This window comes from Prionailurus bengalensis, chromosome A1 (genome assembly GCF_016509475.1).
Source record: "Prionailurus bengalensis isolate Pbe53 chromosome A1, Fcat_Pben_1.1_paternal_pri, whole genome shotgun sequence".
NCBI lineage: Eukaryota > Metazoa > Chordata > Mammalia > Carnivora > Felidae > Prionailurus > Prionailurus bengalensis.
The window spans coordinates 9,754,091-9,770,476 of record NC_057343.1 but is presented as its reverse complement, the minus strand read 5'-3'; the positions used below and the strand labels follow the sequence as shown (position 1 = coordinate 9,770,476).

The 16,386-nt window shown below is 43.8% G+C and overlaps 1 protein-coding gene across 4 annotated transcripts in view; it reads left to right on the top strand.

Annotated features, from left to right (window-relative positions):
* HMGB1 (high mobility group box 1) overlaps positions 1 to 16,386 on the top strand; it is a 134,387-nt gene that overhangs the window by 69,900 nt on the left and 48,101 nt on the right. For 3 of the 4 annotated variants that reach the window (XM_043576171.1, XM_043576197.1, XM_043576190.1), the window contains exon 2: positions 14,787 to 14,874. The exons of the other annotated variant lie outside the window; for it this stretch is intronic. The gene's annotated coding sequence lies outside the window, so the exon portion shown is untranslated. The remainder of the gene's footprint in view (positions 1 to 14,786; positions 14,875 to 16,386) is intronic. 4 annotated transcript variants of the gene reach the window in all.

The window sequence follows — 16,386 nt, the reverse complement described above, 5'->3', positions numbered from 1 at the left end:
CTTCATACTGAATAGCGAGAGCTCCCAACCCTTCCTACTGCTCGGGGCCTAGATTGGGGGATTCCTTCCTGAGGACATCCACCTGCCGAAGAGGAAACATCTGTAACCCCCACGACACGTCTGGCACTCTCTCTCCCTATCTTGTACACGGCAGGGGCCACCCCACACCCGGAGCTTTCAGTCAGTTTTTTAAATGCCTCACTCTTAAATATGACAAGGCAGCCAAAGATCACCACACGTTTGAGGACAGCTGGCCAGGCCAAAAGAGAGACAAATAACAAAAAAAAGGGAGCTGACATTACAGACAGCGGAAGGAAAAGAAATTTTTTTTCTTAAATTTCTTCGAAAGGAGGAGCTATTGCAGCAATGAAATAAGATCAGGGTGCGATTTAAAAGATGAGAAAAAGGGGGCGCCTGGGTGGCGCAGTCGGTTAAGCGTCCGACTTCAGCCAGGTCACGATCTCGCGGTCCGTGAGTTTGAGCCCCGCATCGGGCTTGGGCTGATGGCTCAGAGCCTGGAGCCTGTTTCCGATTCTGTGTCTCCCTCTCTCTCTGCCCCTCCCCCGTTCATGTTCTGTCTCTCTCTCTGTCCCAAAAATGAATAAACTTTGAAAAAAAAATTTAAAAAAATAAATAAATAAAATAAAAGATGAGAAAAAGAATTGTAACTGTTTTGGAGATTAAAAATTTACCAAGATAAAAACACAGGAGAGATATACGGGAAGATAAAGTTGAGATGTCCTCTCAGAAAATAAACCAAAAAGAAAATCCAAGAGAAAAGCTGTGAGTATTAGAGCTCCAGAAAGAAAGAAGTGGAAAAGAAAAAAAGGAAACGATTTAACAAAGAAGCAATTGCAGAAATTTCTCTAAGATGAAAAAAGTCAAGATTCAGATTGAAAAGGCTGAGTCCCCAGCCAAAACCTGGGGAAAAGACTCACCCCAGCCAACAGAAATGCATACATCTGTTGTAAAGATACAGCAAAGGCCATGTACACAAATGTTTGTGGCACCTCTTTAGTAGCCGAAAACTGAAAACAGCCAGAAGTCCATCCACATTAACGCTGCATAAATTAATCGTAGCGTGCTCATAAAAAGGAACAAGCATGAATGAGTTACCCATTACATGCAGGTGACACATGTGAATCTCCCAAACTTAACCGGTGAGACCAGAAGCAAAAGAATATATTGTATGGTTTCATTTTTTTAAAAACATTTTTGCATTTTTTTTTTACCTTTATTTATTTTAGGAGAAAGAATGCAAGCAGGGGAGAGGCAGAGTGAAAGAAGGAGACAGAATCCCAGGCAGGCTCCAGGTCCCAGCTGTCAGCACTGAGCCCCACACGACTCGAACTCACGAAACATGAGATCATGACCTGAGCCGCAGTCAGATGCTTAACTGACTGAGCTACCCAGGTGCCCTTGTATGATTTCATTTCTATAAAAATTCACAAACAGGCAAACTCTGATCTGTGGTGTTAGAAATTAGGATAGTGATTACCACTAGGAGCAGGTAGTGGCCAGAAGCAGGCTCTTGGTAGTACTCTCTTTCTTAATCTAGGTACTGGTTACACAGTATGTGTGAATTTTGTAAAAAATCATCCAGTTGATACTTATGATTCATGTCCTCTTCTGTGATTATGTTGTTCTTCAGTAAAAAGCTTACGTTTCTGAAAGTTCCTACCCAAACACATCATAGTGAAATGTAGAACCAGATAAAAGCCTTCAGTGGGGGTGGGGAGATAAAAGGATCAAGACGGAAAATAACTTAAGACTCCTGAAGAGCACCTAGAAGCATAAGCAAATGGAAGCAAAAAAGGACTATAGGAAAACATGTATAGGGAAGGAAATGTCATGGAGGTATACTACAGTGAACAGTATTTACATTTAATGATATAAATACCGAGGGGCGCCTGGGTGGCTCAGTCGGTTAGGCTTCCAACTTCGGCTCAGGTCATGATCTCACAGTTCGTGAGTTCGAGCCCCGCGTCGGGCTGTGTGCTGACAGCTCAGAGCCTGGAGCCTGCTTTGGATTCTGTGTCTCCCTCTCTCTGTGTTCCTCCCCTGCTCACACTCTGTCTCTCTCTCAAAAATAAAAATTAAAAAAATAATATAAATTCTGAATATTGACTTAATTTTTTTTTAACCTTCATATTAGGAAACCAGGAAAAGGAAAGTGCAATGTGTCATGAGAAAGAAGTTGGGGAAAACGTCTCAGCCCTAATAGTCTATGATACGAGATCAATACTATGTATACTATGTGTGTATATTACTTTGATAATTAATTTTTCAACACTGGTCATCAGAAGAAAAATAACTGGATAATAATTGCAACACAGTGAGAATTGTTTTTCGCAGTAACTTCTGTTTAACTGGAGAAAATAAAGTTTTCCATTTCTTGATCCTAAAGTGCACTTTAGTGTTTTTGTCCAGCTTTGTAAAGCCCAATGTTAGAAAAATCACATTGAAAACATGCTTCTGTTTTCTGAGTTAATGTTATCTGTAATCATTACAAAAGTGGACTTTTATTATTTGAGTGTGTGTTGCTTAGCTTAGTGTATTCAGGTCGCAACTGTGGGGGGGGGGGGCAGGGAACAGAAGGGGGAGAAAAAGGTGTTGGTCAGTTCCAATAAGTGGAATAAGAAGATGTCATAAGCATGGCACTTAACATCTTTGCAGTGTCCCTGCTGAAGTAGTTAATCCTAGAAGCCTTTTTCCTGAGGCCCAAATGGTTAAAATGGGCCCGGAGGGAAAAGGTGCCCATTTCCCTCGCCTCTTCCCGGTAGTATTACTCATCCTTTTGGCTTAGAGAAAGTAGCAACGCACACGCACACGCACACACACACACACACACACACACACACACACCTTTTAATGAGGTCTTCCATTCCCCCAGAGTGTTGAATTTCAGAAGAAGTTCTCTATCATTTTCATGATAGGCAGCTTATTTTTTCCCAATCGTGACAGTTGTGAAACTTCAGAATGAACTGAGCAAGTATGGAAGTCTCCCCCCCCCCCCTTATCTTCTCCGAGGGCTGACAAAGCAGGGTTTCAGATGAATCCCCTCAGATGGTGTTGGAGGCTTATCAAGACAGGGGGGGTTGAGGTTTGCGATCACTCTGTGAGAGGGGAGAAAGAGAAAGCCCAAACGGCGGAAACTCGAGAGAGGAGCCTTCTCCTTCAAGTTGTCATTATCAGGGTCCCCCCAGAAAAGACTGACGAGTAACCCAACACTGACTTGGAAAATCAGCTCTCAGTCAAATTCCCTCTCTTAACCTGTGTCCGCCATTGACCAGTCCCTCCGCTGTTGTAAACAGGGAACAGTGCAAACCGAATTGATAGGAGGGTGAAAACGCAAATCTTCCAAAAGATGGGAAATTCTATGGAGTCTATGAAAGCGATATTCAAAAACAGCCAGAATCACAGGAAAGAGGGAGATTCACGGGGAAAAAAAGAATCCATATGGATGATCCCATGATGCCTCAAAAAGAGTGGTGTGAATGTTTTTTTTTAATGTGCGGGAGGCCCTTGGAAAATTGACGAGCCCTTCCTTTAATATTGGTGGGGAAAATGAACATTTTAACAGTTAAGCTGTACAACTCAAGCCTGAAGGGAAGGGTGTTACATTGTGCCAACATACATTTTTGTCAGATAAAAGTGTACCCCCTGAAGTCAGGAATATACTTACTTTGTTCATTCTGAGAACTAGCATGGTATTGCAACGATGTCTAAATTCTGATCAGCCTAAAATGAGGTCAGTGTTTTCATGATACAAAGTTTCATCAAATAAACCTTTTTTCCCCCCGAAAAGAGATTTATTACAAAATTTAGCCCTGAATAAAGTGAATTCGTTTCATGTGGCCTTTTCTGATGTCTGGGGTTTGTTTTGTTTTTTTTTTTTTTTTTTTTTTTTTTGGATATAAGGATCTCCCAGAGTACTTTTAAAATGCATTATTTGGCGGACGCCTGGGGCTCAGTCAGTTGAGCATCCGGCTTCGGCTCAGGTCATGATCTCGCGGTTCGTGAGTTCAAGCCCCATGTCGGGCTCTGTGCCGACAGCTCAGATTCAGATTCTGTGTCTCCCTCTCTCTCCGCCCCACCCTGCTTGTGCTCTGTTTCTCTCTGTATTTAAAAAAAAAAAATGAGGGGCGCCTGGGTGGCGCAGTCGGTTAAGCGTCCAACTTCAGCCAGGTCACGATCTCGCGGTCCGTGAGTTCGAGCCCCGCGTCAGGCTCTGGGCTGATGGCTCAGAGCCTGTTTCCGATTCTGTGTCTCCCTCTCTCTCTGCCCCTCCCCCGTTCATGCTCTGTCTCTCTCTGTCCCAAAAATAAATTAAAAACGTTGAAAAAAAATTTTTTTTAAATGAATAAACATTTTTAAAAAGTTTAAAAAGAAAATATTTCCTGCCTTCATAGAGCTCACAGTCTAATGGAAAACAAAATGATACAATGCAAGAATTTGGTAAAATGTACATAAATGGCCACTGAAGAAGTGATTCTCTGAGGGCACAAAGGGAGTCTTTTCTTTAGAAAAGATGGACCTCAGAATACAAATCTTTGGAAACTATTCTGTCTTCACTGATTTGCATGTCGATGTTCTGCCCCTGGCTTTTATTAAGAGGCATTGTAAGAAATAAATTTCATATATATACAATGAAATTTTAACTCCCATTTGCCATACAAAAGGGGTTTAGAACGTTGTTTTCTCCATCATTTTTGTGAAATCACCTCCATACCCCACCCTCCACCCCCATTTAAGTAGGGCCTCAGATGTGGGTACTTTGCCCTGAGGTACACTAGCTGGGAAGCCTGGGTTGAATGCAGGGGTGCATGTCATAGGCTCTAGGGCCAAAAAAAAGGGTGAATACACTACAAAGTCAAGGGGGCAGATGTGGAAGCCCAAGGAAGAGTAAAAAGGTTTCACAAAGGGTTGGAGGCAGAGACTAGAGCAATTTCCTCAGCCAAGTAAGATAACTGCAATTGTTTTTACTGTAGGTGGCATGGCCCTAGACCAATGGGAGGGGACTCACTGTTTAAGATTCTTTTATTTATTTTTTAAAAATTATTTTTATGTTTATTTATTTTGGAGAGAGAGAACAATCAGGGAGGGACAGAGGGAGAGAGAGAAAATCCCAAGCAGGCTCCACACTGCCATTGTGGAGCCCTGTGTGGGACTCGAACTCCCCAACTGCGAGATCATGACCTGAGCCCAAATCAGGAGTCAGATGCTTAACCGACTGAGCCACCCAGGCGCCCCATTGTTTAAGATTCTTTCAGAACGTAGGCAAAATCCTAGATCCCTGGAAGAAGTATCTAGTTCTTCTCTAATAATACTTACGTGTCTCCCCTTTTACCTTTTGTTTTAAATTGTGGTAAAATACGCACAAAATTTATCATCTTCACCATTTTTAAATGTACACTTTAAGCCACACTGCGGCGGATCTCGAGAACTTTCTTGTTCTGCAAAACTGAAACGCCATAAACTCTGTGTTCACAACAGCAGTCATTTCCCCCTAGCCCCAGCCCCTGGTGACCACCATTGTACTTTTTTTCTCCGTTTGACTACTTTAGAGAACTCATATATGTGGAATCTTCCAGTGTTTGTCTTTTTGTAACGGCCAATTTATCTGTTTGTAATTTTGACGGGCTGATTTCACCGATCGTAATGTCGCCAAGGTTCCTCCGTGTGGTAGCACGTGTCAGAATTTCCTTCCTCTTTAAGGCTGACTAATATTCTGTTGTATGGACGTACCACATTTTGTTTGTGGACATTTGGGTTGTTTCCATCGTTTGGCTATTGTAAGTGATTCTGTTATGAACACGAACATAAAAATCTCTCTTTGAGATAATGCTTTTGTTTCTTTTGGATATATATCCAGAGTGGAATTGCTGGATCCTTTTATAATTTTATTTTTTAAGTTTTTAAGGAACCACTATACTGTCGGTGGCTATCAGCAGTGCACAAGTTTGCAGTTTCTCCACATCCTTGTCGACACTTGTTATTTTCTGGGTTTTGATAGTAGCCATGGTAACGGGTGTGAGGTGGTATCTCCTTGTGGTTTTGCTTTGCATTTCTTTGATGACTGGTGATGTTGAGTATCTTTTTTGGGGGGGGGGAGTGGGGAGGGGCAGGGGAAGAGGAAGAGAGAGAATCTTAAGCAGGCTCCATGCTGGGTGGTGCGGGAGTCAATCTCTGTGAGATCAAGACCTGAGCCGAAATCAAGAGATGGACCCTTAACCAACTGAGCCACCCAGGTGCCCCTTGAGTATCTTTTTCGTATGCTTTTGGCCATTTGTATATCATCTTTGGAGAACTATCTATTTAAGTTTCTTGCCCATTTTTAAGTCAGGTTATTTGATTTTTGTTGTTGTTCTTGAGTCATAGGAGTTCTCTATATATTTTGGATATTAACCCCTTACCAGATATGATTTGCAAATGTTTTCTCCCTTTTGTAGATTGCTTTTTCACCCTGTTGATTATATCCTTTGATGCACAGAAGCTGATACATTTGGTGTCTCATTTGTCTATTTTGCTTTTTTGCCTGCGCTTTTTTTTTTTATGGTAGCATATCTAAGAAATAATTGCCAAATTCAGTGTTGCAAAATTTTCTCCCTGTGTTTCTTCTGGGGTTTTTATAGTTTTAGGTCTTTAATTCATTTTGAGTTAATTTTTGTATATGGTGTAAGGCAAACTTCCAATTTCATTCTTTTGCATGTGGATATCCAGTTTTCACAACACCATTTGTTGAAAAGGCTGTCCTCTCCCCCATTGAATGATCTTGGCTCCCTTGTCGAAAATCATTTGACTGTATATTTGAGGTTTTATATCTGAGCTCTCTATTCTATTCCATTGGTCTATATATCTCCTTTTAATCCCCTTTTACCTTTGATGGTCAGGTAAGTTAATTGATAGCTAAATTCAGAGCTCAACTACAACATGAATGTGGACCTTCACGATGTGAAAGTTGATGTTCTCTTCTTTTCTTGCCATGGCCTTGGACTTTTTCTCTCCTTTAAGTTTCTCCTGGTCCAGATTCTTGATCCATATTTCTTTTTTATTAGTATGCTGTGGTATATGCTCTTATCGTGAAGTGCCCTATGCGCTTTATGGATAAATTGAGACAGCGCATCACTCCCGTAACCCGTCAATCACACACAGCCGCGAGGATGCTCACGATCTCATTGAAGAGGTTGGCTTCACACGTGGAACAATGCAAGACAGAACGTGTGTCACCACATGCAGGTTCGAGTATTAAGCTCTGGGAGATAGAAAAGGAAGAGAACAATGTGGGACAGAATGTCCAGGGTAGGTTGTACTCGGACTGGGTGTCTAAGGAATGTTAGCGCTTGGATTGATAGCCATAGAGGGTAGACAAAACAGAGCTTTCCCTCAAAAGGAGGAGGCTTGTAAGGCTACAATGAGAGACAGGACTGAGCCTGGCCTGGGCCAGAGGGTGTGACTAGACTGAGACCGAGAATGAGAAGGTGGAAGGGGACCCGCTCACAAAGGAATCAAATACCGGAATGAGGAATTCGGATGGACCTTAATCTTTTTCACATGCCCACCTACCTGGGGAGATAAAGACAGTATCTTCCGGGATATAGTGGAGGGTTTTCAAACTAGGGGTTTTGACCAGCATTGGGTTTTTTGGGTTTGTTTTTGGGTTTGTGTTGTTTAATGAAAGAGAAAATTTCACAATGCTTTGCAGATAGCAGGTAGAAGTCTGGTTGCAGTTGCTTGCGTGTGTGTGTGCTGGGTCACAGCGTGAAATGCAATCAAAAAGCGTGAAAGACACTGGTGTAGAAGAAACTGCACGGTTCTGTTACAGATCTAAAGTACTGGGAAGCCCTAACATTGAGCCACATCAGACTGCACCACAGTATTGGGAAGTCCTCAGGCTGTGGTGACACAGATGTCTCCCCATGCTCCAATCCCAGCTCCTCCCCGCAGGGGACATTACAAGGGGTACTGGCTCCAAGAGCCTTTGCTCCGCCTCACTCCTCGCTTCTGTTGAAGCCTTCACTCGACCCCCCTGAAGGTGGATCCATGCAGTATGTAGCAGAAAGAGTACATGTTTTAGTCTCAGCGGATCTGGGCTAGTTGAGCCACTTACTAACAAAGTCGTGAAGCCACTCTGAGCCCCAGTCGCCTCTTCTGGAAAAATGGGGAGAAATAATACCTATCTCATAGGGTTGTAGGGAAGATTTGATGTCCCCGTCAAACAAGCTCTATGTATTCCACTTCTGGGAGGGTATCTGTGTAAGTCTTCACGTGCCAAGATTCATATGCGTGGATGGTTGCTGGCAGTCTTTCTTACAGAACCAAAACTTCAGAAGCATGTAAATCCGTAATAGGGGATTGATTTTTTTTTTATTATGATATATCAATAGAACAGAATACTATGTAGCTACTAAAAAGAGTAAGGTAGAGGCACCTGGGTGGCTCAGTCGGTTGAGCATCCGACTTCGGCTCAGGTCATGATCTTGCAGTTCGTGAGTTCAAGCCCCGCATCGAGCTCTGTGCTGACAGCTCAGAGCCTGGAGCCTGCTTCCGATTCTGTCTCTGTCTCTCTCTCTGCCCTTCCCCTGCCCACACACTGTCTCTCTCTCTCTGCCTCTCTCTCAATTGTAAATAAACATTAAAAAAAAAAAAACTTAAAAAAAAAAAAAAGAATGAGGTAGGCCTAGATCTGCTGATATGGAAAGATATCTGCAGCACTATTAAGTGGGAAAAAAATAAGTTGTAAAACCGTGATCCCGTTTTAAGAATACATAGATTTTTGGATATGTGTCAAGAAATGGCTGTAGGAATTTCTTGAAGTCAGAATTACGAAGAACTTTAAATTTCTGTTTTATCAGTTTTTCTGTTTTTACAGTGGGCACGTGTGAATTTTACATTTAGAAAAAAATTAGCTTGATATACCTATATGCATTCACATGCTTGTATTACCTGGCATAGTAATTCTGAGCAGATACCTAGACACTCTTTGTAGTTAGTAGTTACTGTAAGTATTTGCTTTCAGCATAGGTGTTCTGAATCTTCAAATCAAATATTTCTGTAGCAGTGGAACCATTGTGCCTGGGGGTTCTCGGTGAAAATATACCCATTTTTCCTTCCTGGTAGACTGATTATTCTAGTTGAGGCCTGTTCTCTTTTCCCCTTCACTCAGTGGGCTCGGGGCACCCCTCACAGGATATGCCGTCATTCATTTTAATTTTTAAAATTATAATAGCAATTTAAGCTCATCTTGAATATTTAAACAATACTGAAGTATATAAAGTAAAAACTGAAAGTCCCCATTCTTCAGTTCCGCTACTCAGGAATGGAGATAGTTCAGTGTATGGTCTTTAGAACTTCTGTGCATATGCAAACGTCCGTGTGTATTTTCGTTACACAAATGAGATCATATCATGTATACCAATAAGTATCCTCCCATACCCTAGATTAAGTTGTAATTACAGTGCATCCTTTCGAAGAAGCACTTAATAGTACCCTTCGTAGGTATATCATAATTTATTTCACCATTCCTTCTATTGTTCTATTTCTGGCCATTGCTAGCAGTGCTCCAAAAATATTTTTACATATATCATTGCCGACTTCAGTGAGCAGACCTGTAGGATAAATTCTTACAAGTGGAATTAGTGTTGTTCAAAAGATCCCTACATGAATAATAATTGTTGTCACGTTGCCCTAAGTTACACTTCTCCCAGCAGTGACTATATGAATTCCCTTTCCCCCACACACACCTCCTCACCAGTATTGTAATTATCGTCATCCTAAAGTCCTCACCAGCCCGATGTATGAAAAATGGATCTGATTGTTTCATTTGAATTTCCTTGGAGTGAAATTGAACATCTCTGTTGCCACACCTGTTGGGAAATGTCACACGTGTCTGCAGATCCAGTGGGAAGTTTGGTCTGGAGTCTGCGTTCCTGGTTAAATGGTGGTACTCTTCTATTAATATGCTTAGAAATGTGGTCCAGGATAGAGCATTAGGAAGAACAGACGGAGCAGATGGTTATGATCTAGTATATTCATGGTTTCCTATTTGGACATCCATGGCAGTGGGGGAGGACAGGTTGGATGGTGGCATATTTCTATGCATAGAAATAATAACCGTGCGGCTGCTGATTGAGCAGTCCCCAGTCCCTCACCTGGCTGAAATATTCCAGTTCAACCTTTTCTGAAACTACGGAAATCTCGTCCATTATTCTCTGTGTCCTCTTCCCCACAGAAATCTAGCACGGTATTGATTCAGCCTCTGGAAGAGCCAACACCAGTTTATCAAACCTGCATCCCCTCACCTAGCAGTGCCTCATATGCCTCAGGGATTTCACAAAACTTCCTTTTAGAATCACTGCTTGAACTGGTCATGTTTGAAACCTCTGTAAAGAAACTTGTTAACGCGGCAAAATGTAGGCAGAGCCTTCAATGCAGAGAGTGTTCAGATATCTTTACCATCAGCTGTTTGGTGATCGCTCGGTCCCCTCTTATCCCCTTATTGGTTTCTCCATCTTAGGATCCAGAGGGACCTACTTGTGGAAAGGACATGATTCTTTCTGACTACTCAGGACCTCCCAAAACATGGCAGTCTCACGCAGATCTTAGTTAAGGAATTTGTGCTTTGTTTTGTTTTGCAGCTTCCTGAGGTAAGCCCAGTGGTTCTCCTCTGTTGTTTTTTTTTTTTAATTTTGTTTTAATGTTTATTTTTGAGAGAGAGAGAGAGAGAGAGAGACAGACAGACAGAGTACAAGCAGGGGAGGAGCAGAGAAGGAGGGAGACACAGAATCCGAAGCAGGCTCCAGGCTCTGAGCTGGCAGCACAGAGCCCGACGCGGGGCTCGAACTCACGAGCTGCGAGATCATGACCTGAGTCGAAGTCGGATGCTCAGCTGACTGAGCCTCCCAGGCGCCCCTCTCCTCTGTTTTTATACCTATCAGCTTTTCCCCCACGGACTTCATGTCTTGAGATTTCATGTCTTCCAAACACACTGCGCTCACAACTAATTCATTATTCCTTTTTTTTTTTTTTTTTTTAAGTCAAGCAGATACATAATGTAACTTGCACATAGGGCTTCTGGTCAACCTGCGACAACCAGTGTTAACTCACGCAAGAGTCAACTCAATCAAAAGCAAGGGAAGGTGATAGGTTAGTACTTCGGTAGGTAGACTTGAGCTTACCCTCCCCCACCACACTCGTTATCTTCTTTGTTTTCCTAAAAAGGGAAAGATTCTGGGCTGAGAACGCCTTAAGTTACCCCTTCTAAGTGATAACTCACTTCCTTTATCCCACCCCTCTGACTTTCCTAACTAGTATGTGGTTGACTGTGAAAGAGGGTGAGTGGTTCACGATCACCCACTTCACCCCTGCACCCAAAACAAGACAGCGCACATTTACATTTTGCTGGCAAAGGAAGCCCCGAGTGGAAAGTTTTATGTAGAAAACAGCCTTGGAAGTGAGTGATGTGTCACCGGCCCTGCAGCACACTGAGTTCCCTGTTTGGGATCAGGTTGTTAAGACCACATGCAGATGAGGTGCCGTAAAAGTGTCTGCCTTCTCCAGTTCAGTTTTCCCAGAGTACATAAATCCACTGACAGTTTTCTTTAAACAGTTGTTCTCAGCTTCAAATAAAATTTAAAAATAATTAACACCTGGTTTGCTTTTTAAAAAGTCTGATGTGTAAAGTTGGGCATGGGGAGGGTGTAGGTTTGGGGGTTAAGGAAGGCATTGTAATATCGGGAGAGAACACAAGTTTCTCGTGATTAGGCATGTTTGACTTTGAACCATGGCTTCACCAAATATTTGGCTGTGTGACCTTGGGAAGGTTACTTTTAAATCTCGATTTGCGTATCTGTAAGTAGGGATACTATTTCCTTGAAGTCTCGTTTCTTTGAGCCTTGAATAACGGAAATGAAGAGGCACAGCATAGTGCCAGAAAAGGCACTGGTCGGAGCTCAGTGAAGGACGGCTCACCTATCCATTCCTATCTCTCTGTATGACTCATAGAATCAGAGCCTCCTTCTTTTTTTTCCATTTAACTTGAACTTAGTTAACTGACAGTGTAGTGTTGGCTTCAGGAGTAGAACCCAGTGATTCATCTCTTAAGTATAATACCCAGTGCTCATCCCGAAAAGTGCCCTCCATAATGCCCATCACCCATTCAGCCCATCCCCTTACCCACCTCCCCTCCAGAAACCCTTAGTTTGTTCTCTGTTTTTTAAGAGTCTCTCATGGTTTGTCTCCCTCTCTGTTTTGATCTTATTTTTCCTTCCCTTCCCCTGTGTTCATCTGTTTTGTTTCTTAAACTCTACATCTGAGTGAAATCGTATGATAATCGTCTTTCTCTGACTTATTTCACTTAGCATAATATGCTCTGGTTCCATCCGTGTTGCTGCAAATGGCAAAATTTCATTCTTTTTCATCACCAAGTAGTATGCCATTATCCACTCATCCGTCGATGGACATTTGGGCTCTTTCCATACTTTGGCTATTGTTGATAGCATTGCTGTAAACATTGGGGTGCATGTGCCCCTTCGAATCAGCATTTTTGTATCCTTTGGATAAATCCCTGGTAGTGCAATTGCTGGGTCGTAGGGTAGTTCTCTTTTTAATTTTTTGAGGAACCGCCATACTGTTTTCCAGAGTGGCCGCCCCATTCGCATTCCCACCAGCAGCGCAAGAGGGGTCCCCTTTCGGAATCAGAGCCTTCTGTTCCGTGTGTATTTAAGGGAACCCTGGATGCCACGTGGTGATGCCGACTGAGGAGGCCACAGTCCATGAGGGGACAAGGGGGTAGAAGACAGGCCATGCCATTGTACCCCTAGAAGCAAGTCCCCTGAGCCACTGCAGACTAGCAGACCTCTGAGGGGGGTCAGAAGAGGCTCAGTGGTGGGAGCTCTTGCCGTATTCAGGCTCTCCTCACCCCATCACACTGCCACGTCACGTGGCTTCTGGCCGTCCCCTACAGGGAGGGGGAAGCAGTGCCTCCCGGGATTAGTTCAAGGGCCAGGTGAGAGTAAGTTGAAGGCTCTGTCCATCGTCCTGCCTCTGGCCGGCGCCTTTCTCCCCGAAGTCTCTCTCAGAACCCAGGCTTCAGTTCTGGCAAACAAGGACCAATGGACCTACCTGCTGGGTCCCAGCAGTTACCTCCCCAGGCAGGGTCCTGTCTCCCTTCTGAGAGAAATACTCTTCCCAGCTCTCTCTCCTACCGCCCCCTGGAGAGCAAGGAGACTCAGCACCGGACCCACAGCCACTATAGACCCTACTGTGGTGAGGATTCTTGAGCTGCCCAGTACCTCGGCTGCTTGCCAACGTGCAGGCCCTCGGCCGCCCTCCTGACCTACCTGGCCCAGAAGCCTACACGGCTCTGGGATGCACAGAAAAAGACCCTCAGCAGGATGTGCTGGAAACATCGAGATAAGCGATGGATGAGTGACTTCTGGGAGCACAGACCTCAGGCTGACTGTGACCTGAGAAGCTGAGACAAAACAGCACCAAGTATTTCTAAATCGCTAAGACGACGGTGGAACACAGCAAGAGAATGAAGGTGCTCGATCCTTTGACCTGGCCCCGCCACGGGAAGGCAGTGTGGTACAGCCGGGGGTGGGAACGCAGGCCCTTTGGCGTCAGGCAGACCAGGCCCCTTTCTGGTCTCTGTCTTGGGCCAAGTACCTTAGCGGTGACGGTGGAGGCGGGGCCACGGCAGTAGTTCTCGCTGTTGGCAAGTGCTGAGGTCTTACTCTGTGCCGAGCAGTGTTAGGTACTCTCTTCCCTGCGAATTGGGAATTAAAAAACACTCTCTCGCAGAGTTGGGGAAATAATGGGTGGTTCCCATCAAGTCAGCGGTATACAGCAGGTGTTCGGTAAATGCGAACTTTCTTCTAGGAGGACGGGTCCTAATGAAATAATAAAAAGGAGCAGAAGAGATTCCTTCTGTGCGAGGACGTAACCTGGAAGCCGCCGTCTCATTTTAGGTCTGTTAATATTTGCTTTACATACTTAGGTGCTCCTGTGTTAGGCGCGTTAATATTTACCGATGGTATGTGCTCTTGTTGGATTGACTCCCTTGTCATTATGTAATTCCCTTCTTTGTCTTTTATCACAGTCTTTGTCTTAGAGTCTGTTGGGTCTGATGTAAGCATAGCTCCTTCGGCTCTCTTTTCATTTCCTTTTCCATCCCTTCACTTTCCGTCTGCATGTATCCTTACATCCGAAGTCGAGGCTCTTGTAGACAGCATATAGATGGGCCTTCTGGAAGCCACCTTTGTGTCCCACGCCAGGAAAATGTGTAACAGATGATGACAGGGTGTTATGCAGCCACTAAAATATTTATGAAAAAAAAAAAAAACGTAAAATGGAAAGCATTCATGATTTTATGTCAGGTCAATAAAGCAAAATGCAAAATCGCAGGTGTACGTCAATGACCCCTACATCGCTTCAAGTGTAGACAGGAGTTTGGAAAAGAAATACAATAATTAAAAGTTGTTAGATGTAGGTTCTTTAATGTTGAGAGGTACTGCCTTCCAGTTTAAAACAAAGCAAACAAACCAAAAAAGCCCAACAAGAACAAAAGCGGTGCCAGGGGCCACAGGTAGCAGCTGCTGTGGGCATGATCGGGATGACCTTAGCAGGTGTCAGATATGAAAAGGATTCTAGTGCTTTGAACCACACCAGCCTCTGCAGAGAGTGAGTGGGCCCTCTCAATAACATCTCTTTGTTGTTCCTATGCTAAGAATGGAACGCATCTTTTGGACAAATCCTGAAAAAAGAATTTTTTTTGGTTTCAATAGATACACCACACGCTCATCGACCTGCTGGACTCTGTAAACCCAACACAAGGTCACGGTCCAGTGTTGAGAAGTTGACTTTGCTAGTGAGGTAAGGAAGCTCTCCATTTAGAGGCCTTTACCCTCGCTCGGCTGGGGTTTAGTAACATGCAGATTTTCTTTGACTAGAAAAGAGTGGTGCTGTAGAGCTTATAACCTCCAAGGAGATCATTTCATAAAATATTGATTTTTTTGCACATAAAGGAGATAGTTCATGAATAGAAAATGTAAGCATCAGCAAAAATTCTTTCGCACTCTCAGTTCATGAACACGGAAAGTAATGAATCCCGCTTACCAACTGAGGCTGACATCTATTCCTTCTGGGGGGGGTGGGGGGGTGGGAGGGGCAGAGCTAGAATATTATTCTTCCTCAATGTCATAATTCCAAGAGCAGATGTGCCCAAAAGAGACCGACCTGGATTGTACAGCCTTTCACTACAAGCTGTGAACACCGCCCCGTAGACTTTGCTGCAAGTCGTAGATTTTGTTTTGCCTCTGTACCTCGCAAGCTACAACCGGGCCTTTTCCCAAAATCAGATTCATCTTAGTGAGCTGTTCCTGGCCAATGTGGTGTACTAGCTGTAGCCGTCTTGTGAAAGCCAGCAGCGGTATCACAGCATCTCATGGGGTGGCGCCATGCTGCGTCCTCCCCCCACTCCCCAGCTCACCCCAGATCTGTCATCGCCCTTGTCCCCACTCTGTAGCAGATAGCTCTCCTGAGGTTCCAGTGGCCTGCTATGGTGAAACAGCAATGGGCCCAGAATCTAAGAAGCATCTTACTAGTTGACGTGCTGTCTCTAACTGAGCTATCTTGAGCAAGTCAATGAATCAGTCTTTGTGTTTGCTTCCTTGACTGTGGGTAAGGAATGGGGACAGATGTTGTGTGGATCGAATGAGCAAATGCAAGGGAGAAATCCTTTAAAAATAAGTGCGTTGGCCACAATGAAGATACTCGTTCACACCCACCAGGACAGCAATAAGCAAGAAGACGAGATAATAACAAATGTTGACAAGGATGTGGGGAAATTGGAACCCTCATATTTTGCCAGCTGGATTGTAAAATGGTACAGCTGCTTTGGAAAACAGTCTGGCAGTTCCTGAAACAGTTAAACATAGAGTCACTGAAAGACCCAGCAATTCCACTCCTGGGGATGTGCCCGGGAGAAATGAAAACATCCATTTACACGGAAATCTGCACATGAATGCTCGCAGCATTATTCACGGTAGCCAAAAAGTGGAAACAACCCAAGCGTCCATTGGCTCCAGTAGATAAATCAAATGTGGTATATCCATACAGTTGAATATTAGTCAACGGGAAAAGGGTGTGCAGAACTGATACAGGCTACAGCACGGGTGAACCTTGACAACGTTATGCAGAGTGAGAGGAGCCGCATATCGTGATTCCGTGTATATAAAATACCCAGAAGAGGCAGATCCGTAGAGAGGAAAAGTAGATTAATGACCGGAGCACTGGGAGTTGGGGGAAGAATGGGGAGAGGTTGCTAATGGGTCCAGGATTTCTTTCTGGGGTGATGAAATTGTTCTAAAATTGATTTATTGGTAT